Below are 24818 nucleotides of genomic sequence, written 5' to 3' on the forward strand. Positions count from 1 at the left end.
GTCTTGTTAATGTCTTTTAGTTTACTAAATGCATATCTTAACATCTTTGGAATTGTAACCTTTTCTATTTCACATTAATTCAACAAATGAACATGTCAGTGTAAAGTTTCTCTTTTAGAAGGATTCAATCCGTCCTGTGAGTTTCCTAGTTATATATGTTAGTAGTTTTTCCACATTTGGACCCATTATTCAAAATCATGACAGGAACAAAATTTGAGAGCTTTACCTCTTACATGCAGATTACAGTCAGGAAATAAGCATTACAGTCAGGAAATAAGCATTACAATCACAGATTCCTTTTACTTCCAACCAGCAATTAATTCACATGCTTTTTCCCCTAAAGGTTAAATTTGTCTCCCAAAATTCCCAACCTATTTTGTTCTTCCTTTTCCCTAATTTTTGTAGTAAACGATTAAGACCTCTGAAATCTGGCACTGAGACAGTCCAAAACGCAGGAGTAGTTCTACTATCGAGTTTCCCTTTTCTGGAAATTATTGAAAAATTATTCCCACACCTTTTGATCCACTGTCTTGGCACGGAACATATATGTTATTTCTATTGGTTCTCTCTCATGCCTGCTCACACATGTTTGCACAGATATTTGCATAACGACTTAGCATTCTGGGAGTTATTATTTTCAAAATATGCAGACTGTTGAACACAGAACTATTTTCAACTTTGAGTACCAACAATATCAGCACTCATACGATATCATTATTTTCTCTAAAGGTGTAGATTTGCTACAGGTCTCCTTGGTATTAAACAGAAATGGCATGTATAACTAAGTTTTGCTTTGAAACCAATTCATAGAATTTCAGATCTTTTGTTATTTGTCTAGAAGATCTTTCTTTTTGAAAGATCTTTTATTTTTTTAAAAGTGAGAATTTGCAGTAGGGAGTTAGTGTTTTTTTGGTATAGGTTTAGATTTTTTCTAGTTCTCCGATATTATTACAAAAAAACACTGTTTTTATGATTATGCAAGTGCCTATACAAATTATATGTACGAGTTTTAGTTATAAGTGGGTGTTGAAATCCAAGCACTCTCTACAACTTAAACGTAAGAGTTTCAGTTGTAAGTGGGTTTTGAAATCCAGCTATTAGAGGCAAAACTTTATTTATTTATTAAATCTGTGATTTTTGATACGTATCTTGTATTGGAGGTATAGGTCTCTCGGGTTCTTCATTTGTAAAAGTTCCCCAAAATAAAACAGTTTCTCCTAGTAGGGATATTCTTAAGCCCATGGTCACCACTGGACAAAGAAGTTGTTCTGTAACAAGCTATTAGTTAATAATTATTCCTGCCTAGAGTGATCTGTAGTTCATTGAGTTACTTTGTGAGACCCTCGGGATATTCCTGGAGTTAATATTTTCCTTGACGTTGATAAATATGGAGACCACCACAGTTTTTACAGACTCTGGAGTAGAATAAATGTTTGATATAAAGCCTTTCCCAGACATCACTGATTTTACAATATGACTCTTTAACTGCAGCAGTTAAGACCTTAACGCGGTTATTTATTCACAGGTCTGATTTAAGGAATTTGGCATAGTAAGGTTGTGTGTCGGGCTGGCAACTCGGGACAGTAAAAATCCACTGCTAATCAGTAGTGGACCAGAGTTCTGCTGTGATGACCCCTAACTGGGAAAAAACAAAATACATTAGTTTTAATACATTGAAATAAATGCTTTCTTATAGGTTTTTACTAGCATATTGTCCGGAAGATCATTGAGGAGCCTGACTCAGTTTTCTCTGAATATGGACTGGTTAAGAGTCTTGCTTGGAGTCATGAAATAGGTTTATGGAGGCTGAGGGAATGATATCCTGGACTATATGAAGCAGTTCATTAATAGTTTATACCACTAATCCCCTGTGCTTTTTATCATTTATTGATTGGGTAAATGCCACTTTCCTTGTTATTATAGCTTTTTTGCATTTGGATGCTTTCCTCATTGAAAAGTGTGATACTAAGACTTGAATTCTCTCTCTGCTCCTGCCAAGGTCCACTGTGGAAATGTGGAATTTCCTAAACTTTTGATTAAAATATTTTCTTTGTATACTCTGAACTTCACTCTCTATACCAACTTCCCTGTTTTCCTGTCACATTTTAGTCAAACTTCCTTACAGAAAGTCCATAATGATATGCTCACCTGATTCACAGAAAAAAATGTTCAGATGCGCCGTGATTCAAGTTAGTACCATTAACTTGGACTATCACTGACTATTGCGGCTAAACTATGGAGGCTGCAGATAGTTCTAAATGCTTATGTTTTTAAGTCATTCAAAAGAAAACTTGGCAGATTCCTAAGGAATGCACAATGTAACACTCTTCTAATCCTTTTGCATACAATACCATTTGCATAAGGACTCATTACTGGTCACATTACGGGTGCTGTGAAAAGCACTTCTGGCTGACATCAAACATTGATACAATACTAATTGCATGAATTTTAATCGTACTTTAACTTAGAATCGGGGTCCATTCCCATCATGATAATACAAGCCCAAAAGACTTGGAGAAATTAAAATGAAGCAAGAAGAGTTGTGTGGTATTTGCTGTTCAAAACTTTATGCTAACTAGATGTCCAGACTTCTAGATTCTTCTATTTTTTAGGGCTTTTTTCCTATTTTCATTGTCCTCAGGCTGAGGCATGCATTAAGGGGACATTTGCATTGCATGTATCTAATGGGTCCTCACTACTGGAGAGAGATTGTTTTCATATTATACAGAAGGAATTACACAAGTTCTGTTTCAAACTCCGGTATGTTCTGGGCTCAAGACAGTGAGCTATTCAAATAGAGTATGATGTGTTCTGGTAGCACATCATAAGATTACATCAAAAAGCAAGATGTCACTGCAATGATACAATTACCTAATTTCAGTTGCAGTACAGCATTGTAATCTAATAACGCCTGCACTTGGGTGATGTCTTGTTAATGTCTTTTAGTTTACTAAATGCATATCTTAACATCTTTGGAATTGTAACCTTTTCTATTTCACATTAATTCAACAAATGAACATGTCAGTGTAAAGTTTCTCATTTAGAAGGATTCAATCCATCCTGTCAGTTTCCTAGTTATATATGTTAGTAGTTTTTCCACATTTGGACCCTTTATTCGAAATCATGACAGGAACAAAATTTGAGAGCTTTGCCTCTTACATGCAGATTACAGTCAGGAAATAAGCATTACAGTCAGGAAATAAGCATTACAATCACAGATTCCTTTTACTTCCAACCAGCAATTAATTCACACGCTTTTTCTCCTAAAGTTTAAATTTGTCTCCCAAAATTCCCAACCTATTTTGTTCTTCCTTTTCCCTAATTTTTGTAGTAAACGATTAAGACCTCTGAGATCTGGCACTGAGACAGTCCAAAACGCAGGAGTAGTTCTACTATCGAGTTTCCCTTTTCTGGAAATTATTGAAAAATTATTCCCTCACCTTTTGATCCACTGTCTTGGCACGGAACATATATGTTATTTCTATTGGTTCTCTCTCATGCCTGCTCACACATGCTTGCAGAGATATTTGCATAACGACTTAGCATTCTGGGAGTTATTATTTTCAAAATATGCAGACTGTTGAACACACAACTATTTTCAACTTTGAGTACCAACAATATCAGCACTCATACGATATCATTATTTTCTCTAAAGGTGTAGATTTGCTACAGGTCTCCTTGGTATTAAACAGAAATGGCATGTATAACTAAGTTTTGCTTTGAAACCAATTCATAGAATTTCAGATCTTTTGTTATTTGTCTAGAAGATCTTTTTTTTTGGAAAGATCTTTTTATTTTTTGTTAAAATAAGAATTTGCATAAGGGAGTTAGTGTTTTTTGGTATAGGTTTAGATTTTTTCTAGTTCTCTAATATTATTGCAAAAAACACTGTTTTTATGATTATGCAAGTGCCTATACAAATTATATGTACGAGTTTTAGTTATAAGTGGGTGTTGAAATCCAAGCACTCTCTACAACTTAAACGTAAGAGTTTCAGTTGTAAGTGGGTTTTGAAATCCATCTATTAGAGGCAAAACTTTATTTATTTATTAAATCTGTGATTTTTGATACGTTTTTGTATTGGAGGTATAGGTCTCTCGGGTTCTTCATTTGTAAAAGTTCCCCAAAATAAAACAGTTTCTCCTAGTAGGGAGATTCTTAAGCCCATGGTCACCACTGGACAAAGAAGTTGTTCTGTAACAAGTTATTAGTTAATAATTATTCCTGCCTAGAGTGATCTGTAGTTCATTGAGTTACTTTGTGAGACCCTCAGGATATTCCTGGAGTTAATATTTTCCTTGACGTTGATAAATATGGAGACCACCACAGTTTTTACAGACTCTGGAGTAGAATAAATGTTTGATATAAAGCCTTTTCCAGACATCACTGATTTTACAATATGATTCTTTAACTGCAGCAGTTAAGACCTTAACGCGGTTATTTATTCATGGGTCTGATATAAGGAATTTGGCATAGTAGGGTTGGGTGTCTGGCAGGCAACTCGGGACAGTAAAAATCCACTGCTAATCATTAGTGGACCAGAGTTCTGCTGTGGTGACCCCTAACTGGGAAAAAATGAAATACATTAGTTTTAATACATTGAAATAAATACTTTCTTATAGGTTTTTACTAGCATGTTGTCCGGAAGATCATTGAGGAGCCTGGCTCAGTTTTCTCTGAATATGGACTGGTTAAGAGTCTTGCTTGGAGTCATGAAATAGGTTTATGGAGGCTGAGGGAATGATATCCTGGACTATATGAAGCAGATCATTAATAGTTTATACCACTAATCCCCTGTGCTTTTTATCATTTGTTGATTGGGTAAATGCCACTTTCCTTGTTATTATAGCTTTTTTGCATTTGGATGCTTTCCTCATTGAAAAGTGTGATACTAAGACTTGAATTCTGTCTCTGCTCCTGCCAAGGTCCACTGTGGAAATGTGGAATTTCCTAAACTTTTGATTAAAATATTTTCTTTGTATACTCTGACCTTCTCTCTCTCGACCAACTTCCCTGTTTTCCTGTCACATTTTAGTCAAACTTCCTTACAGAAAGTCCGTAATGATATGCTCACCTGATTCACAGAAAAAAATGTTCAGATGAGCCGTGATTCAAGTTAGTACCATTAACTTGGACTATCACTGACTATTGCGGCTAAACTATGGAGGCTGCAGATAGTTCTAAATGCTTATGTTTTTAAGTCATTCAAAAAAAAACTTGGCAGATTCCTAAGGAATGCACAATGTAACACTCTTCTAATCCTTTTGCATACAATACCATTTGCATAAGGACTCATTACTGGGCACATTACGGGTGCTGTGAAAAGCATTTCTGGCTGACATCAAACATTGATACAATACTAATTGCATGAATTTTAATCGTACTTTAACTTAGAATCGGGGTCTATTCCCATCATGATAATACAAGCCAAAAGACTTGGAGAAATTAAAAAGAAGCAAGAAGAGTTGTGTGGTATTTGCTGTTCAAAACTTTATGCTAACTAGATGTCCAGACTTCTAGATTCTTCTATTTTTAGGGCTTTTTTCCTATTTTCATTGTCCTCAGGCTGAGGCATGCATTAAGGGGACATTTGCATTGCATGTATCTAATGGGTCCTCACTACTGGAGAGAGATTGTTTTCATATTATACAGAAGGAATTACACAAGTTCTGTTTCAAACTCCGGTATGTTCTGGGCTCAAGACAGTGAGCTATTCAAATAGAGTATGATGTGTTCTGGTAGCACATCATAAGATTACATCAAAAAGCAAGATGTCACTGCAATGATACAATTACCTAATTTCAGTTGCAGTACAGCATTGTAATCTAATAATGCCTGCACTTGGGTGATGTCTTGTTAATGTCTTTTAGTTTACTAAATGCATATCTTAACATCTTTGGAATTGTAACCTTTTCTATTTCACATTAATTCAACAAATGAACATGTCAGTGTAAAGTTTCTCTTTTAGAAGGATTCAATCCATCCTGTGAGTTTCCTAGTTATATATGTTAGTAGTTTTTCCACATTTGGACCCTTTATTCGAAATCATGACAGGAACAAAATTTGAGAGCTTTACCTCTTACATGCAGATTACAGTCAGGAAATAAGCATTACAGTCAGGAAATAAGCATTACAATCAAAGATTCCTTTTACTTCCAACCAGCAATTAATTCACACACTTTTTCCCCTAAAGGTTAAATTTGTCTCCCAAAATTCCCAACCTATTTTGTTCTTACTTTTCCCTAATTTTTGTAGTAAATGATTAAGACCTCTGAGATCTGGCAATGAGACAGTCCAAAACACAGGAGTAGTTCTACTATCGAATACCCTTTTCTGGAAATTATTGAAAAATTATTCCCACACCTTTTTATCCACTGTCTTGGCACGGAACATATATGTTGTTTCTATTGGTTCTCTAACACGCCTGCTCACACATGCTTGCACAGATATTTGCATAACGACTTAGCATTCTGGGAGTTATTATTTTCAAAATATGCAGACTGTTGAACACACAACTATTTTCAACTTTGAGTACCAACAATATCAGCACTCATACAATATCATTATTTTCTCTAAAGGTGTAGATTTGCTACAGGTCTCCTTGGTATTAAACAGAAATGGCATGTATAACTAAGTTTTGCTTTGAAACCAATTCATAGAATTTCAGATCTTTTGTTATTTGTCTAGAAGATCTTTCTTTTGGAAAGATCTTTTTATTTTTTGTTAAAATAAGAATTTGCATAAGGGAGTTAGTGTTTTTTGGTATAGGTTTAGATTTTTTCTAGTTCTCTGATATTAGTGCAAAAATACACTGTTTTTATGATTATGCAAGTGCCTATACAAATTATATGTACGAGTTTTAGTTATAAGTGGGTCTTGAAATCCAAGCACTCTTTACAACTTAAACGTAAGAGTTTCAGTTGTAAGTGGGTTTTGAAATCCAGCTATTAGAGGCAAAACTTTATTTATTTATTAAATCTGTGATTTTTGATACGTTTCTTGTATTGGAGGTATAGGTCTCTCGTGTTCTTCATTTGTAAAAGTTCCCCAAAATAAAACAGTTTCTCCTAGTAGGGAGATTCTTAAGCCCATGGTCACCACTGGACAAAGAAGTTGTTCTGTAACAAGCTATTAGTTAATAATTATTCCTGCCTAGAGTGATCTGTAGTTCATTGAGTTACTTTGTGAGACCCTCGGGATATTCCTGGAGTTAATATTTTCCTTGTCGTTGATAAATATGGAGACCACCACAGTTTTTACAGACTCTGGAGTAGAATAAATGTTTGATATAAAGCCTTTCCCAGACATCACTGATTTTAAAATATGATTCTTTAACTGCAGCAGTTAAGACCTTAACGCGGTTATTTATTCACGGGTCTGATATAAGGAATTTGGCATAGTAGGGTTGGGTGTCTGGCAGGCAACTCGGGACAGTAAAAATCGACTGCTAATCATTAGTGGACCAGAGTTCTGCTGTGGTGACCCCTAACTGGGAAAAAATGAAATACATTAGTTTTAATACATTGAAATAAATACTTTCTTATAGGTTTTTACTAGCATGTTGTCGGGAAGATCATTGAGGAGCCTGGCTCAGTTATCTCTGAATATGGACTGGTTAAGAGTCTTGCTTGGAGTCATGAAATAGGTTTATGGAGGCTGAGGGAATGATATCCTGGACTATATGAAGCAGATCATTAATAGTTTATACCACTAATCCCCTGTGCTTTTTATCATTTGTTGATTGGGTAAATGCCACTTTCCTTGTTATTATAGCTTTTTTGCATTTGGATGCTTTCCTCATTGAAAAGTGTGATACTAAGACTTGAATTCTGTCTCTGCTCCTGCCAAGGTCCACTGTGGAAATGTGGAATTTCCTATACTTTTGAATAAAATATTTTCTTTGTATACTCTGACCTTCTCTCTCTCGACCAACTTCCCTGTTTCCCTGTCACATTTTAGTCAAACTTCCTTACAGAAATTCCGTAATGATATGCTCACCTGATTCACAGAAAAAAATGTTCAGATGAGCCGTGATTCAAGTTAGTACCATTAACTTGGACTATCACTGAGTATTGCGGCTAAACTATGGAGGCTACAGATAGTTCTAAATGCTTATGTTTTTAAGTCATTCAAAAAAAAACTTGGCAGATTCCTAAGGAATGCACAATGTAACACTCTTCTAATCCTTTTGCATACAATACCATTTGCATAAGGACTCATTACTGGGCACATTACGGGGGCTGTGAAAAGCACTTCTGGCTGACATCAAACATTGATACAATACTAATTGCATGAATTTTAATCGTACTTTAACTTAGAATCGGGGTCTATTCCCATCATGATAATACAAGCCCAAAAGACTTGGAGAAATTAAAAAGAAGCAAGAAGAGTTGTGTGGTATTTGCTGTTCAAAACTTTATGCTAACTAGATGTCCAGACTTCTAGATTCTTTTATTTTTTAGGGCTTTTTTCCTATTTTCATTGTCCTCAGGCTGAGGAATGCATTAAGGGGACATTTGCATTGCATGTATCTAATGGGTCCTCACTACTGGAGAGAGATTGTTTTCATATTATACAGAAGGAATTACACAAGTTCTGTTTCAAACTCCGGTATGTTCTGGGCTCAAGATAGTGAGCTATTCAAATAGAGTATGATGTGTTCTGGTAGCACATCATAAGATTACATCAAAAAGCAAAATTTTACTGCAATGATATAATTACCTAATTTCAGTTTCAGTACATCATTGTAATCTAATAATGCCTGCACTTGGGTGATGTCTTGTTAATGTCTTTTAGTTTACTAAATGCATATCTTAACATCTTTGGAATTGTAACCTTTTCTATTTCACATTAATTCAACAAATGAAAATGTCAGTGTAAACTTTCTCTTTTAGAAGGATTCAATCCGTCCTGTGAGTTTCCTAGTTATATATGTTAGTAGTTTTTCCACATTTGGACCCTTTTTTGGTTATTTATTCACGGGTCTGATTTAAGGAATTTGGCATAGTAAGGTTGGGTGTGGGGCGGGCAACTCGGGACAGTAGAAATCCACTGCTAATCATTAGTGGACCAGAGTTCTGCTGTGGTGACCCCTAACCAGGAAAAAATGAAATACATTCATAGTTTTAATACATTGAAATAAATACTTTCTTATAGGTTTTTACTAGCATGTTGTTATGAGATCATTGAAGCCTGCTTGTGTTTCTGAATATGGCAAACTGTTAAGAGTCTTGCTTGGAGTCATGAATTAGTTTTAATACATTGAAATAAATACTCACTTATAGGTTTTTATCATTTGTTGATTGGGTAGATGCCATTGATTCCTTGTTATTATAGCTTTTTTGCATTTGGATGCTTTCCTCATTGAAAAGTGTGATACTAAGACTTGAATTCTCTCTCTGCTCCTGCCAAGGTCCACTGTGGAAATGTGGAATTTCCTAAACTTTTGATTAAAATATTTTCTTTGTATACTCTGACCTTCTCTCTCTCGACCAACTTCCCTGTTTTCCTGTCACATTTTAGTCAAACTTCCTTACAGAAAGTCCGTAATGATATGCTCACCTGATTCACAGAAAAAAATGTTCAGATACGCTGTGATTCAAGTTAGTGCCATTAACTTGGACTATCACTGACTATTGCGGCTAAACTATGGAGGCTGCAGATAGTTCTAAATGCTTATGTTTTTAAGTCATTCAAAAGAAAACTTGGCAGATTCCTAAGGAATGCACAATGTAACACTCTTCTAATCCTTTTGCATACAATACCATTTGCATAAGGACTCATTACTGGGCACATTACGGGTGCTGTGAAAAGCACTTCTGGCTGACATCAAACATTGATACAATACTAATTTCATGAATTTTAATCGTACTTTAACTTAGAATCGGCGTACATTCCCATCATGACAATACAAGCCCAAAAGACATGGAGAAATTAAAAAGAAGCAAGAAGAGTTGTGTGGTATTTGCTGTTCAAAACTTTATGCTAACTAGATGTCCAGACTTCTAGATTCTTCTATTTTTTAGGGCTTTTTTCCTATTTTCATTGTCCTCAGGCTGAGGCATGCATTAAGGGGACATTTGCATTGCATGTGTCTAATGTGTCCTCACTACTGGAGAGAGATTGTTTTCATATTATACAGAAGGAATTACTCAAGTTCTGTTTCAAACTCCAGTATGTTCTGGGCTCAAGACAGTGAGCTATTCAAATAGAGTATGATGTGTTCTGGTAGCACATCATAAGATTACATCAAAAAGCAAGATGTCACTGCAATGATACAATTACCTAATTTCAGTTGCAGTACAGCATTGTAATCTAATAACGCCTGCACTTGGGTGATGTCTTGTTAATGTCTTTTAGTTTACTAAATGCATATCTTAACATCTTTGGAATTGTAACCTTTTCTATTTCACATTAATTCAACAAATGAACATGTCAGTGTAAAGTTTCTCTTTTAGAAGGATTCAATCCATCCTGTGAGTTTCCTAGTTATATATGTTAGTAGTTTTTCCACATTTGGACCCTTTATTCGAAATCATGACAGGAACAAAATTTGACAGCTTTGCCTCTTACATGCAGATTACAGTCAGGAAATAAGCATTACAGTCAGGAAATAAGCATTACAATCACAGATTCCTTTTACTTCCAACCAGCAATTAATTCACACGCTTTTTCCCCTAAAGGTTAAATTTGTCTCCCAAAATTCCCAACCTATTTTGTTCTTCCTTTTCCCTAATTTTTGTAGTAAACGATTAAGACCTCTGATATCTGGCACCGAGACAGTCCAAAACGCAGGAGTAGTTCTACTATCGAGTTTCCCTTTTCTGGAAATTATTGAAAAATTATTCCCACACCTTTTGATCCACTGTCTTGGCACGGAACATATATGTTATTTCTATTGGTTCTCTCTCACGCCTGCTCACACATGCTTGCACAGATATTTGCATAATGACTTAGCATTCTGGGAGTTATTATTTTCAAAATATGCAGACTGTTGAACACACAACTATTTTCAACTTTGAGTACTAACAATATCAGCACTCACACAATATCATTATTTTCTCTAAAGGTGTAGATTTGCTACAGGTCTCCTTGGTATTAAACAGAAATGGCATGTATAACTAAGTTTTGCTTTGAAACCAATTCATAGAATTTCAGATCTTTTGTTATTTGTCTAGAAGATCTTTCTTTTTGAAAGATCTTTTTATTTTTTGTTAAAGTGAGAATTTGCAGTAGGGAGTTAGTGTTTTTTGGTATAGGTTTAGATTTTTTCTAGTTCTCTGATATTATTGCAAAAAAACACTGTTTTTATGATTATGCAAGTGCCTATACAAATTATATGTTTGAGTTTTAGTTATAAGTGGGTGTTTAAACCCAAGCACTCTCTACAACTTAAATGTAAGAGTTTCAGTTGTAAGTGGGTTTTGAAATCCAGCTATTAGAGGCAAAACTTTATTTATTTATTAAATCTGTGATTTTTGATACGTATCTTGTATTGGAGGTATAGGTCTCTCGGGTTCTTCATTTGTAAAAGTTCCCCAAAATAAAACAGTTTCTCCTAGTAGGGAGATTCTTAAGCCCATGGTCACCACTGGACAAAGAAGTTGTTCTGTAACAAGCTATTAGTTAATAATTATTCCTGCCTAGAGTGATCTGTAGTTCATTGAGTTACTTTGTGAGACCCTCGGGATATTCCTGGAGTTAATATTTTCCTTGACGTTGATAAATATGGAGACCACCACAGTTTTTCAGACTCTGGAGTAGAATAAATGTTTGATATAAAGCCTTTCCCAGACATCACTGATTTTACAATATGACTCTTTAACTGCAGCAGTTAAGACCTTAACGCGGTTATTTATTCACGGGTCTGATTTAAGGAATTTGGCATAGTAAGGTTGGGTGTCGGGCGGGCAACTCGGGACAGTAAAAATCCACTGCTAATCATTAGTGGACCAGAGTTCTGCTGTGGTGACCCCTAACCGGGAAAAAACGAAATACATTAGTTTTAATACATTGAAATAAATACTTTCTTATAGGTTTTTACTAGCATGTTGTCCGGAAGATCATTGAGGAGCCTGGCTCAGTTTTCTCTGAATATGGACTGGTTAAGAGTCTTGCTTGGAGTCATGAAATAGGTTTATGGAGGCTGAGGGAATGATATCCTGGACTATATGAAGCAGATCATTAATAGTTTATACCACTAATCCCCTGTGCTTTTTATCATTTGTTGATTGGGTAAATGCCACTTTCCTTGTTATTATAGCTTTTTTGCATTTGGATGCTTTCCTCATTGAAAAGTGTGATACTAAGACTTGAATTCTCTCTCTGCTCCTGCCAAGGTCCACTGTGGAAATGTGGAATTTCCTAAACTTTTGATTAAAATATTTTCTTTGTGTACTCTGACCTTCTCTCTCTCGACCAACTTCCCTGTTTTCCTGTCACATTTTAGTCAAACTTCCTTACAGAAAGTCCGTAATGATATGCTCACCTGATTCACAGAAAAAAATGTTCAGATGTGCCGTGATTCAAGTTAGTACCATTAACTTGGACTATCACTGACTATTGCGGCTAAACTATGGAGGCTGCAGATAGTTCTAAATGCTTATGTTTTAAGTCATTCAAAAGAAAACTTGGCAGATTCCTAAGGAATGCACAATGTAACACTCTTCTAATCCTTTTGCATACAATACCATTTGCATAAGGACTCATTACTGGGCACATTACGGGTGCTGTGAAAAGCACTTCTGGCTGACATCAAACATTGATACAATACTAATTGCATGAATTTTAATCGTACTTTAACTTAGAATCGGGGTCCATTCCCATCATGATAATACAAGCCCAAAAGACTTGGAGAAATTAAAAAGAAGCAAGAAGAGTTGTGTGGTATTTGCTGTTCAAAACTTTATGCTAACTAGATGTCCAGACTTCTAGATTCTTCTATTTTTTAGGGTTTTTTCCTATTTTCATTGTCCTCAGGCTGAGGCATGCATTAAGGGGACATTTGCATTGCATGTATCTAATGGGTCCTCACTACTGCAGAGATTGTTTTCATATTATACAGAAGGAATTACACAAGTTCTGTTTCAAACTCCGGTATGTTCTGGGCTCAAGACAGTGAGCTATTCAAATAGAGTATGATGTGTTCTGGTAGCACATCATAAGATTACATCAAAGAGCAAGATGTCACTGCAATGATACAATTACCTAATTTCAGTTGCAGTACAGCATTGTAATCTAATAACGCCTGCACTTGGGTGATGTCTTGTTAATGTCTTTTAGTTTACTAAATGCATATCTTAACATCTTTGGAATTGTAACCTTTTCTATTTCACATTAATTCAACAAATGAACATGTCAGTGTAAAGTTTCTCTTTTAGAAGGATTCAATCTGTCCTGTGAGTTTCCTAGTTATATATGTTAGTAGTTTTTCCACATTTGGACCCTTTATTCGAAATCATGACAGGAACAAAATTTGAGAGCTTTGCCTCTTACATGCAGATTACAGTCAGGAAATAAGCATTACAGTCAGGAAATAAGCATTACAATCACAGATTCCTTTTACTTCCAACCAGCAATTAATTCACACGCTTTTTCCCCTAAAGGTTAAATTTGTTTGTCTCCCAAAATTCTCAACCTATTTTGTTGTTCCTTTTCCCTAATTTTTCTAGTAAATGATTAAGACCTCTGAGATCTGGCACTGAGACAGTTCAAAACGCAGGGGTAGTTCTACTATCGAGTTTCCCTTTTCTGGAAATTATTGAAGAATTATTCCCACACCTTTTGATCCACTGTCTTGGCACGGAACATATATGTTATTTTTATTGGTTCTCTCTCACGCCTGCTCACACATGCTTGCACAGATATTTGCATAACGACTTAGCATTCTGGGAGTTATTATTTTCAAAATATGCAGACTGTTGAACACACAACTATTTTCAACTTTGAGTAGCAACAATATCAGCACTCACACGATATCATTATTTTCTCTAAATGTGTAGATTTGCTACAGGTCTCCTTGGTATTAAACAGAAATGGCATTTATAACTAAGTTTTGCTTTGAAACCAATTCATAGAATTTCAGATCTTTTGTTATTTGTCTAGAAGATCTTTCTTTTTGAAAGATCTTTTTGTTAAAGTAAGAATTTGCAGTAGGGAGTTAGTGTTTTTTGGTATAGGTTTACATTTTTTCTAGTTCTCTGATATTAGTGCAAAAAAACACTGTTTTTATGATTATGCAAGTGCCTATACAAATTATATGTACGAGTTTTAGTTATAAGTGGGTGTTGAAATCCAAGCACTCTCTACAACTTAAACGTAAGAGTTTCAGTTGTAAGTGGGTTTTGAAATCCAGCTATTAGAGGCAAAACTTTATTTATTTATTAAATCTGTGATTTTTGATACGTATCTTGTATTGGAGGTATAGGTCTCTCGGGTTCTTCATTTGTAAAAGTTCCCCAAAATAAAACAGTTTCTCCTAGTAGGGAGATTTTTAAGCCCATGGTCACCACTGGACAAAGAAGTTGTTCTGTAACAAGCTATTAGTTAATAATTATTCCTGCCTAGAGTGATCTGTAGTTCATTGAGTTACTTTGTGAGACCCTCGGGATATTCCTGGAGTTAATATTTTCCTTGACGTTGATAAATATGGAGACCACCACAGTTTTTACAGACTCTGGAGTAGAATAAATGTTTGATATAAAGCCTTTCCCAGACATCACTGATTTTACAATATGACTCTTTAACTGCAGCAGTTAAGACCTTAAAGCGGTTATTTATTCATGGGTCTGATTTAAGGAATTTGGCATAGTAAGGTTGGGTGTCGGGCCGGCAACTCAGGACAGTAAAAATCCACTTCTAATCATTAGTGGACCAGAGTTCTGCTGTGGTGACCCCTAACCAGGAAAAAATGAAATACATTAGTTTTAATACATTGAAATAAATACTTTCTTATAGGTTTTTACTAGCATGTTGTCCGGAAGATCATTGAGGAGCCTGGCTCAGTTTTCTCTGAATATGGACTGGTTAAGAGTCTTGCTTGGAGTCATGAAATAGGTTTATGGAGGCTGAGGAAGTGATATCCTGGACTATATGAAGCAGATCATTAATAGTTTATACCACTAATCCCCTGTGCTTTTTATCATTTGTTGATTGGGTAAATGCCGCTTTCCTTGTTATTATAGCTTTTTTGCATTTGGATGCTTTCCTCATTGAAAAGTGTGATACTAAGACTTGAATTCTCTCTCTGCTCCTGCCAAGGTCCACTGTGGAAATGTGGAATTTCCTAAACTTTTGATTAAAATATTTTCTTTGTATACTCTGACCTTCTCTCTCTCGACCAACTTCCCTGTTTCCCTGTCACATTTTAGTCAAACTTCCTTACAGAAAGTCCGTAATGATATGCTCCCCTGATTCACTGAAAAAAATGTTCAGATGTGCCGTGATTCAAGTTAGTACCATTAACTTGGACTATCACTGACTATTGCGGCTAAACTATGGAGGCTGCAGATAGTTCTAAATGCTTATGTTTTTAAGTCATTCAAAAGAAAACTTGGCATATTTCTAAGGAATGCACAATGTAACACTCTTCTAATCCTTTTGCATACAATACCATTTGCATAAGGACTCATTACTGGGCACATTACGGGTGCTGTGAAAAGCACTTCTGGCTGACATCAAACATTGATACAATACTAATTGCATGAATTTTAATCGTACTTTAACTTAGAATCGGGGTCCATTCCCATCATGATAATACAAGCCCAACAGACTTGGAGAAATTAAAAGAAGCAAGAAGAGTTGTGTGGTATTTGCTGTTCAAAACTTTATGCTAACTAGATGTCCAGACTTCTAGATTCTTCTATTTTTTAGGGCTTTTTTCCTATTTTCATTGTCCTCAGGCTGAGGCTTGCATTAACGGGACATTTGCATTGCATGTATCTAATGGGTCCTCACTACTGGAGAGAGATTGTTTTCATATTATACAGAAGGAATTACACAAGTTCTGTTTCAAACTCCGGTATGTTCTGGGCTCAAGACAGTGAGCTATTCAAATAGAGTATGATGTGTTCTGGTAGCACATCATAAGATTACATCAAAAAGCAAGATGTCACTGCAATGATACAATTACCTAATTTCAGTTGCAGTACAGCATTGTAATCTAATAACGCCTGCACTTGGGTGATGTCTTGTTAATGTCTTTTAGTTTACTAAATGCATATCTTAACATCTTTGGAATTGTAACCTTTTCTATTTCACATTAATTCAACAAATGAACATGTCAGTGTAAAGTTTCTCTTTTAGAAGGATTCAATCCGTCCTGTGAGTTTCCTAGTTATATATGTTAGTAGTTTTTCCACATTTGGACCCTTTATTCGAAATCATGACAGGAACAAAATTTGAGAGCTTTACCTCTTACATGCAGATTACAGTCAGGAAATAAGCATTACAGTCAGGAAATAAGCATTACAATCACAGATTCCTTTTACTTCCAACCAGCAATTAATTCACACGCTTTTTCCCCTAAAGGTTAAATTTGTCTCCCAAAATTCCCAACCTATTTTGTTCTTCCTTTCCCTAATTTTTGTAGTAAACGATTAAGACCTCTGAGATCTGGCACTGAGACAGTCCAAAACGCAGGAGTAGTTCTACTATCGAGTTTCCCTTTTCTGGGAATTATTGAAAAATTATTCCCACACCTTTTGATCCACTGTCTTGGCACAGAACATATATGTTATTTCTATTGGTTCTCTCTCACGCCTGCTCACACATGCTTGCACAGATATTTGCATAATGACTTAGCATTCTGGGAGTTATTATTTTCAAAATATGCAGACTGTTGAACACACAACTATTTTCAACTTTGAGTACCAACAATATCAGCACTCATACGATATCATTATTTTCTCTAAAGGTGTAGATTTGCTACAGGTCTCCTTGGTATTAAACAGAAATGGCATGTATAACTAAGTTTTGCTTTGAAACCAATTCATAGAATTTCAGATCTTTTGTTATTTGTTTAGAAGATCTTTCTTTTTGAAAGATCTTTTTATTTTTTGCTAAAGTGAGAATTTGCAGTAGGGAGTTAATGTTTTTTGGTATAGGTTTAGATTTTTTTCTAGTTCTCTTATATTATTGCAAAACAACACTGTTTTTATGATTATGCAAATGCCTATACAAATTATATGTATGAGTTTTAGTTATAAGTGGGTGTTTAAATCCAAGCACTCTCTACAACTTAAACATAAGAGTTTCAGTTGTAAGTGGGTTTTGAAATCCAGCTATTAGAGGCAAAACTTTATTTATTTATTAAATCTGTGATTTTTGATACGTATCTTGTATTGGAGGTATAGGTCTCTCGGGTTCTTCATTTGTAAAAGTTCCCCAAAATAAAACAGTTTCTCCTAGTAGGGAGATTCTTAAGCCCATGGTCACCACTGGACAAAAAAGTTGTTCTGTAACAAGCTATTAGTTAATAATTATTCCTGCCTGGAGTGATCTGTAGTTCATTGAGTTACTTTGTGAGACCCTCGGGATATTCCTGGAGTTAATATTTTCCTTGACGTTGATAAATATGGAGACCACCACAGTTTTTACAGACTCTGGAGTAGAATAAATGTTTGATATAAAGCCTTTCCCAGACATCACTGATTTTACAATATGACTCTTTAACTGCAGCAGTTAAGACCTTAACGCGGTTATTTATTCACGGGTCTGATTTAAGGAATTTGGCATAGTAAGGTTGGGTGTCGGGCGGGCAACTCGGGACAGTAAATATCCACTGCTAATCATTAGTGGACCAGAGTTCTGCTGTGGTGACCCCTAACCAGGAAAAAATGAAATACATTAGTTTTAATACATTGAAATAAATACTTTCTGATTGGTTTTTACTAGCATGTTGTCGAAAAGATCATTGAGGAGCCTGGCTCAGTTTTCTCTGAATATGGACTGGTTAAGAATCTTGCTTGGAGTCATGAAATACGTTTATGGAGGCTGAGGGAATGATATCCTGGACTATATGAAGCAGATCATTAATAGTTTATACCACTAATCCCCTGTGCTTTTTATCATTTGTTGATTGGGTAAATGCCACTTTCCTTGTTATTATAGCTTTTTTTGCATTTGGATGCTTTCCTCATTGAAAAGTGTGATACTAAGACTTGAATTCTCTCTCTGCTCCTGCCAAGGTCCACTGTGGAAATGTGGAATTTCCTAAACTTTTGATTAAAATATTTTCTTTGTATACTCTGACCTTCTCTCTCTCGACCAACTTCCCTGTTTCCCTGTCACATTTTAGTCAAACTTTCTTACAGAAAGTCCGTAATGATATGCTCACCTGATTCACAGAAAAAAATGTTCAGATGAGCCGTGATTCAAGTTAGTACCATTAACTTGGACTATCACTGACTATTGCGGATAAACTATGGAGGCTGCAGATAGTTCTAAATGCTTATGTTTTTAAGTCATTCAAAAGAAAACTTGGCAGATTCCTAAGGAATGCACAATGTAACACTCTTCTAATCCTTTTGCATACAATACCATTTGCATAAGGACTCATTACTGGGCACATTACGGGTGCTGTGAAAAGCACTTCTGGCTGACATCAAACATTGATACAATACTAATTGCATGAATTTTAATTGTACTTTAACTTAGAATCAGGGTCCATTCCCATCATGATAATACAAGCCCAACAGACTTGGAGAAATTAAAAAGAAGCAAGAAGAGTTGTGTGGTATTTGCTGTTCAAAACTTTATGCTAACTAGATGTCCAGACTTCTAGATTCTTCTATTTTTTAGGGCTTTTTTCCTATTTTCATTGTCCTCAGGCTGAGGCATGCATTAAGGGGACATTTGCATTGCATGTATCTAATGGGTCCTCACTACTGGAGAGAGATTGTTTTCATATTATACAGAAGGAATTACACAAGTTCTGTTTCAAACTCCGGTATGTTCTGGGCTCAAGACAGTGAGCTATTCAAATAGAGTATGATGTGTTCTGGTAGCACATCATAAGATTACATCAAAAGCAAGATGTCACTGCAATGATACAATTACCTAATTTCAGTTGCAGTACAGCATTGTAATCTAATAACGCCTGCACTTGGGTGATGTCTTGTTAATGTCTTTTAGTTTACTAAATGCATATCTTAACATCTTTGGAATTGTAACCTTTTCTATTTCACATTAATTCAACAAATGAACATGTCAGTGTAAAGTTTCTCTTTTAGAAGGATTCAATCCGTCCTGTGAGTTTCCTAGTTATATATGTTAGTAGTTTTTCCACATTTGGACCCTTTATTCGAATCATGACAGGAACAAAATTTGAGAGCTTTACCTCTTACATGCAGATTACAGTCAGGAAATAAGCATTACAGTCAGGAAATAAGCATTACAATCACAGATTCCTTTTACTTCCAACCAGCAATTAATTCACACGCTTTTTCCCCTAAAGGTTAAATTTGTCTCCCAAAATTCCCAACCTATTTTGTTCTTCCTTTTCCCTAATTTTTGTAGTAAATGATTAAGACCTCTGAGATCTGGCACTGAGACAGTCCAAAACGCAGGAGTAGTTCTACTATCGAGTTTCCCTTTTCTAGAAATTATTGAAAAATTATTCCCACACCTTTTGATCCACTGTCTTGGCATGGAACATATATGTTATTTCTATTGGTTCTCTCTCACGCCTGCTCACACATGTTTGCACAGACAGGGGCGGCTCGTGGCATCGGGCTGCCGGACTGCAGCCCCCTCAGCTAGACAGCTGAGTAGTTTATTTTGTTTTTTTTAAATATAAAAAAAAAAAAAAAAAAAATCTATTCTTCGTACATTTAAATTTCGAGTCCGCAACTCGAAATTACGCGCATGCGCATTGCGAGCATCAATCGCAACCGCGTTTTTTTTTTTTTTCTAATTATTGCTGCAATATTTTCATTGCAGCCTGGAGGAGCCAAGAAGGCATCATTGTGATGCCCAGAACCTCCCAGAAGTCTATGCGGTTGAGACACAAACCGCATAGACATGGAAGGGGCTCGGACTGCGACGCCCGCAGGCACGTCATGACGTGCTTGCTGGGCAAATGCTGCTGATTGGTTTTCGCTCTTTTCCCGGGCTGTATGTGCTGGGAAAAGAGCGCGAATCAGTCAGTCGTTTTTCGGCGTTGGATGATTGACTACACCTACACACCTGACCTATACCAGTGAGAGTTTAGTTAAACTAAACATTTTTTTGTTTTCTGTGAAGTCCAGTAATAAATAATTACTTTTAAAGTAGCGAGGGGAGGCAATCCGGACAGGAGGACTAGTCTGTGGTGGACCGTGGATTTATCATTTGCTGACAGTGCTTCTCATCAGTGGAATCGACGACAACAGGTGAGTAAGGACTAATAATGTGCTCCGTTTTTTACCTTGCTCGTTCAATTTTCGTCTGCAACTCTTGCACTGTTTACACTCATTATGTTACTCTATTTTTATTGTATTTATTGCGCACTGATGTGTACTGTACGGCATATTTTTATTGGTGTATTTGTGTGCTTGTCTGGTTCCCCAGGGCCTTTTGTCTATTTCTCTATGTTGAGTGAGGAGGCTGCTTCAGATGGACCCTTTTCAGTCATGATGCAGATTTGTTCACATAGTGGTTTAAAATGTTGTTGTGTACACGCGTTTGGTCATTATTCAATGACAGCATTATCTTATTCATTTTCACAGAGCATTATCTTATTCATTTCACAGCAATCCACACCCTAGTTTTGCAAGCAACCTGTTTAAGATAGAGAAACAGTGTGCGGGACAAAAAAATCCACTCACACATGCACACCAGTGTGCATGGTATTGCCAGTTCACCTAACAACATGCCTTTAGGATATGGGAGGAAACTGCAGCTCCCAACAATATGATTAACTTTCTTTACTTTCAAGAAGAGATCTTATATGATGGATGATTGCTTTTTATTAGAAAAGAATGACTTTTTCAAATACAGTATTTTGTAAACTTACAACTAAAGTGAGCCTGTACTGTTGATCAGAAGGTGGTTCACTGGTGAATAGTCCAGGTCTTCTGTTACTGGTCTAAATTTTGCTGGAGGCTTGGCAGATTATCTGCCTTATCCTAATTAGCATGGCTGCTAATGTTGACCAGTAGGTTGTTCTTATGCTGAAGGAACATCAGGCGGTCTATCTTTACCAAGGATAGGTTCTTTTTCTTGTCAGATTTGACTGAGGGAGACAAAATAGCTGGGAAGGCATCAGGTGTGCTTGTTGCAGACAGAAAGGCACTGATGTAGGAAGAATATGGTGAGTTCATGGAGACTAAGTGTTTTTAGATGGTATTGAAGAAATTCTGGAAAACCAGGTTATGACCGGGGGGGGGGGTAGGACATTGCACAGGTTGTTGTTAGCAAGGATGTACAAACCTAGAGAAGTCGTAGGGAAATTAAAGGAACTTTGTGAGTAACTACAGAACTCAATGACGTGCTTCCTTGTGGGGCAGTGCCAGTTACAGCTGTCAGAATTGAGCTCAAACCTGTAGTTGAGGCAATTGAATAATTTAAAATAATTTTTTTATGATTTGATTATTATATTTAGAGAGTTTTATTGATAACTGCTGGCACCTGGTCCTTTACTGTCAAAATGCTACTAAGTGCTACACCTAGATCTTTAGATGTGAAAAATGTTATTATTTCAAAGGAAGATAGAGTTGGGTAAGTAGTCTACAAAGGGTGAATGGTAGCACACACCAGTGTAGCCACTGAATTAACCATTACTTGACTATTAATCATGGCTAGCTCCTTTGGTGAAGAGAAATAAAGGCCTAACTGCAGTCCAGGTGATCAAAGTTTGACTACAGTAGAGAGTCGATTGTCTGAATGCTGATTATCTGAAACAATTATCCGAACACAGCCTTCAAAAGTTTTGTGGTAGGAAAAATCATAAAGTCCAAATATGTAAACATTATATGTATTTGCTTGTGTTTTTGAGCTTGTATCCCACTCGTGTGAAAACTATTCTTTACTGTCCACTAGAATTGCTGAATCATTGAAAAGTGTATTCCCTGTGTGCAGAAAAAACAGGATTTTAGAAGTTTCATATCCAGTTCAGTGTATGTTTGATTATCTGAACAGTTTGATTATTCAAACTACCCTAGGTCCCAGTTAGCTTGGATAATTGACTCTCTATTGTAGTTCCTGATATCAGACAAAGCATGTTTGACTAGTAGCTTGAACCCCTTTGGAGTTGGAATGGGGGGTAGAATGGTGAAGCTCCCTTTACCAGGATGGCGACTGTGAGGAATACATTGGGGTCAAACAATTGATTTCCCATTGTGCCTGTTGTGCTGAAGTGTTATGTATTGCAGTTACCAGTACAAAGTGCAAATGCATTTAGTTTATTGACTAATCTTGTGTTACAACTGTTCTTGTTATTACATTTACTTGCTTGGGTAATAAGTGTTTCATTTTGATGCTTATAGTTATGTTGACGTGGTCGCTTGGGTGAATGTTTATGATTTTGGTGTTGTATTGTACTTTATGTTATTGAAGGAAAGGGGCAAACTTTTCATTTTGGTGCTTGGGGATACCTCAGCATTTTTCTGAAGAGGTCACTTGGGTGAATGTTTCATTTTGGTGCTTGTATGTTATTGAAGGGGTCACATGGGCAAATGTTTAATTTTAGTGCTTTTGTATGTTGTAATTGGACATTTTACTGAAGGGGTCTTTTTTCTTTTAGGGAAATGTTTCATTTCAGTGCTTGTGTATACCTGGACATAGTAATGAAGATTTTGCTTGTAATTGGACATTTTACTGAAGGGGTCTTTTTTCTTTTAGGGAAATGTTTCATTTCAGTGCTTGTGTATACCTGGACATAGTAATGAAGATTTTACTGAAGGGGTCTTTTTTCTTTTAGGGAAATGTTTCATTTCAGTGCTTGTGTATACCTGGACATAGTAATGAAGATTTTACTGAAGGGGTCTTTTTTCTTTTATGGAAATGTTTCATTTCAGTGCTTGTGTATACCTGGACATAGTAATGAAGATTTTACTGAAGGGGTCTTTTTCTTTTAGGAAATGTTTCATTTCAGTGCTTGTGTATACCTGGACATAGTAATGAAGATTTTACTGAAGGGTCTTTTTCTTTTAGGGAAATGTTTCATTTCAGTGCTTGTGTATACCTGGACATAGTAATGAAGATTTTACTGAAGGTTCTTTTTCTTTTAGTGAAATGTTTCATTTCAGTGCTTGTGTATACCTGGACATAGTAATGAAGATTTTACTGAAGTGGTCTTTTTTCTTTTAGGGAAATGTTTCATTTCAGTGCTTGTGTATACCTGGACATAGTAATGAAGATTTTACTGAAACCTGGACATAGTAATGAAGATTTTACTGAAGGGGTCTTTTAGGGAAATGTTTCATTTCAGTGCTTGTGTATACCTGGACATAGTAATGAAGATTTTACTGAAGGGGTCTTTTTTCTTTTAGGGAAATGTTTCATTTCAGTGCTTGTGTATACCTGGACATAGTAATGAAGATTTTGCGTAGGGAATTTGTGTATCGGGGAAGTGCTTGTGCATACATGGTCAGACTGCTGAAGTGAAAACTGTGCAAAATAATTTATTGTGTCATTTTAGTGCTTGTGCATACAGAGTACAAACTAATGAAGGGTTACTTGGGAAAATTATTCATTACTGTGTTAGTATTTGTGAAGTGTTTAATTTTGGTGCTTGTGTATACCTGGACATAGTAATGAAGATTTTGCTTGGGGAAATTCATTCATGTATCGGGGAAGTGCTTGTGCATACATGGTCAGACAGCTGAAGCAACCACTGGGCAAAATAATTTGTGTCATTTCAGTGCTAGTGCATACACAATACAAACTAATGAATGGGTTACTGGGGAAAATTATTCATTACTGTGTCAGTGTTTGGGAAATGTTTCATTTTGGTGCTTGTGTATACCTGGATATGTGTAACGTGTGTATGTATGTATATGTATATGTGTGTGTATATATATATATATATATATATATATATATATATATATATATATATATATATATATGTGTGTGTGTGTGTGTGTATTTTTATTTTGAAAGTATTTTAAGCTAATGTCTTGGAAATGAACAAATTTTAATGATTGACTAATACAATTGGATTAATACACTCCAGTGAATCATACTGGCTTCAGGCTACACCTGGCAAAACAATACTGTCTGAGGTAGTTAAAGGGGCACTGGCTCATTTCTTAAACTGCATTTCTGCCTCGGACCGAAGCTGAAACCCTGTCACTCACTTGGGAAATCACCTCCCGGTTTTGTGACATCACTCACGACGTATTCACAATCCCACCCACGATACTGAGTTACTTAAAAATGCCTGCAAACCTGTATTCCAGTCCTGTTTTGCTTCCCGGTGAAATAATACACTGAATACTTTGGTTCCCCTGCTTCAAATGGTGCTCGCTAGTTTTTCTACATTTTTTTAGCTAAGTATTATTTTAGGCAGTAAATTCAAAAAGTTTTCAAAAGAGATCACATGGCTTAAAAAGTCTATGATGAACATTTTCTGGCTGTAGTTATCGATGTATATGGTAAAAAAATGCTATGCAATGCCTCCTGAATTTGCTGCCTGCTCTGTTAACTCTTCAAAACTGGCATCGACATCTACAGATAATTTATTTATTGGGGATGCTTCATCACAAGCTTACACTTTATCAAGGCGGGGTGACACTATGGACACTGGCAAACTTCCTTCTTTTGCAAGGGCTGCAGCCTGCAGCTATAACTCAATCACTTTGCAGCCCACAGACAGATGTTTTTTTTTCACTGTTGCC

The 24818-nt window shown here is 36.0% G+C and overlaps 6 non-coding genes across 6 annotated transcripts; all 6 read left to right on the plus strand.

The window, feature by feature from the left end:
* The first annotated feature begins 807 nt into the window (after positions 1 to 807).
* On the plus strand, positions 808 to 864 carry LOC122809885. The gene has a single exon (XR_006365997.1). It is a non-coding gene; the product is annotated as a U7 small nuclear RNA (small nuclear RNA).
* Positions 865 to 3733: 2869 nt separating this feature from the next.
* LOC122809891 lies at positions 3734 to 3791 on the plus strand. The gene has a single exon (XR_006366002.1). It is a non-coding gene; the product is annotated as a U7 small nuclear RNA (small nuclear RNA).
* Positions 3792 to 6656: 2865 nt separating this feature from the next.
* On the plus strand, positions 6657 to 6713 carry LOC122809874. Its single transcript, XR_006365987.1, has one exon. It is a non-coding gene; the product is annotated as a U7 small nuclear RNA (small nuclear RNA).
* A 4433-nt stretch (positions 6714 to 11146) lies between these two features.
* LOC122809886 lies at positions 11147 to 11203 on the plus strand. Its single transcript, XR_006365998.1, has one exon. It is a non-coding gene; the product is annotated as a U7 small nuclear RNA (small nuclear RNA).
* Positions 11204 to 14072: 2869 nt separating this feature from the next.
* On the plus strand, positions 14073 to 14129 carry LOC122809888. Its single transcript, XR_006365999.1, has one exon. It is a non-coding gene; the product is annotated as a U7 small nuclear RNA (small nuclear RNA).
* Positions 14130 to 16990: 2861 nt separating this feature from the next.
* Positions 16991 to 17047, plus strand: LOC122809902. Its single transcript, XR_006366012.1, has one exon. It is a non-coding gene; the product is annotated as a U7 small nuclear RNA (small nuclear RNA).
* The last annotated feature ends 7771 nt before the right edge of the window (positions 17048 to 24818 follow it).

Source organism: Protopterus annectens, chromosome 8.part0 (genome assembly GCF_019279795.1).
Source record: "Protopterus annectens isolate FY-2018-M chromosome 8.part0, PAN1.0, whole genome shotgun sequence".
Lineage (NCBI taxonomy): Eukaryota > Metazoa > Chordata > Ceratodontiformes > Protopteridae > Protopterus > Protopterus annectens.